Below are 2,693 nucleotides of genomic sequence, written 5' to 3'. Positions count from 1 at the left end.
CCTCCTCTCTCTCTCTCTCTCTCTCTCCCAATATTTTTGCGTACTGTTACAGATTTCGCCATGATGATTTCCTAGGAAGAAAACGAAAGAAGAAAGAAGCAAGTAAACTATGAAGCGTCTGGATAAATATAATTGAATCATATTGATGGCAATTTAAGGATGAAAAGATTCTAAAAAGGAATATAATTCGATTAAATTGGATCGGAGAGCTTTACAGTAATTTTCCATTATTTACCTATATTCATCCCAAATAATAATTCACAATTCCTGTGCTTTTGTCATTTTTAATTGTATTAAATAGTTTTGAGTTCTGTAATTGTTACTCTTCTTCAAACCAATTCAATCATATATTTCCTATTTAAATTGATGCTACAAATTAGGCTCAAATAGGTATATTGGCTGAAATCAAAACATTTCATTTTTGCTCGTGAAAATTTCCTAACTAAATTATCCCAGAAAAATATCAGATACATAATCAGAGAGGAGAAAGGGAAGCTTTTCTTCTGGTTCCTCCAAAAAGTGATTTTTAAGCAAAGTTTTCTGAAAGCAACATAATGGGTTCAACAGCAGCTGGCGCCACTTATCAAGCTTACAACCAACTGATCCGATCACCATCACTACATTTATCATATACAAGACCAATGCAGCAATGTGGTATCATTGAACAAGCTGAAATTGGTAAGTCATCCACCTGGATATGCAAATTAATTTTGATGAATTGAATTGTAATATAAGATGTTAACGGTTTAGCTACTTCTATTCTACCGTAAAATATCTTGGTAAAACAAGGAAAGAGAGGGTAGGTTGAGAAAAATGTCAATTTTGGAGGAATGAGATTAAAAAAAGAGATAACGGATGTTAAATTTAGCAGACAGTTTGAAAATGAAAATAAGCACTTTGTGGTCTCTGCAAATGACAATTTTAATCTCGTCAAAGCAATCAAGAAAAATAATTCATTTGTTAACAAATGATTGAATATTTCACTGGAAGGAAAGGAAGTGACACAATTTTTAACATTTTCAACATCAAAATAGTTCAAAAAAATTTACTGATTAATTTAAGCCTTTGGTTGCAAAAATTGTAAATTTACGAAATATTCAAGAATGGCAGCATTTTTGAGACGAATACAAACTTTTTTAGCAATAAACACTTGCAAAAACTGTGCAACCGTTAGTAATTTATTGAAAGATAGCAATAAAAGGCTTAATTTAGAAGATTTTTTTTGCTAAAACATCCCTCACTTCCTATTTATTTAAATAAAAAGTTGTGGGAGTGTGTTACATTCCTACAATTTTTTATTTAAATAGTAATGATTGCAGCTTTCATGAAAGTTTCCCTTTAAAAAAAAGTTCGCTACAGAATGCTGCCACTTGTGGTTGTTTTATAAATTTATAATGTTTGTAACCAAAGATTTAAATTAATCAGCAAATTATACAGTTTTCTGTTATAATATCTTAAAGAAATCAGTTAGAGTACAAAAGCAAACAACATGGACAGTAAAATTATCTCCCTCAAACATTGTCTTTGAATATTCTTCGTGAAATTGGATTTAAATAACTTTACAGTGGTAAGTTGTCCAAACAAGTAAATCAATCAAAAAAAAAAAAGAAAAAAGAAAAGAAGAATATGATTCATTAAATTGAGAGTGATAAACAGAAATCATATTTGAAATAAAATTGATTTCAAATACAAAACTATTAATTGACAAATCTGAAGTATATTTTAGAATAAATGTTTAAACACTTTCTTATGATTTCTAATTAAGTATTTACACGGATCCACAGCTCCATTCCTATTTGTCATTTTTACCAAGATGGTATAATTACAGGCTCTAAACATTTGTAGTAATCAAAATCAGCCCAAATTATTTTATTATTTCCTTGCAGGGCGACTTCCCGTAAAATGACAACATTTTTTGTTACTCTTTCCGGTTTTATATGGTTTTTCAATCAACTCACCTTGTCTTACCTTTATTGGAATAACTTTTGAAGCTACTACCACAATTTTTCCTCATTTTATTCAATATCATGCAAAATGTTTTATATTTTTCATGTATTTTATTCTTTTTAATTCAATTAGTGAAATCAGCTAATTTCATTAATTGAATTAAAAAGAATAAAATTACATTAATCTATGTGCTGTTGTTTTTATCATAACTACATTTAATATAAGGGTAGCAAATAAGATATGAAATTGTGATTTCATATAGCACGAAAGTTACACTTTCAGGTGAACTATTAGAAGGATGAAAAGATATATCAAAGTTTTTTCATGAAAGATAAAAGATAACTGGAAGATAGCACTTCTCATCTTAAATTATTATCAATAAAATAAAAATGATCACTTGGTTAGCCAACAAGAGAGAGTTTATTGATTTGCTTGGTATTACTAAATATATTTTATCAAGCATTTTGGTAAAGATTCTTATCCCTCTATCTTCCATCACTTTTAAATTTTGTTTCAGTAATTCCAAAAGATTAAATTTTATTTTCTATCGGGACAAAGAATTACTTCTTTAACCAAAATAGCACTTACTGATCTGCAAAATTTCATTTGAAACTATTTCAAATATGTTTTCGAATTTCTTTTTTTAGCGAATTTTATCTTAATTTTCAATTTTTTTTCTGTCCATTATGTCTATTCACAGCCACCGACTTATTCCAAATGCTGTTGCATTTCGTATTCTGTGTTTG

This window comes from Loa loa (genome assembly GCF_000183805.2).
Source record: "Loa loa unplaced genomic scaffold supercont3.7, whole genome shotgun sequence".
In the NCBI taxonomy this organism is placed as follows: Eukaryota; Metazoa; Nematoda; class Chromadorea; order Rhabditida; family Onchocercidae; genus Loa; species Loa loa.
This window is presented reverse-complemented; position numbering follows the sequence as displayed.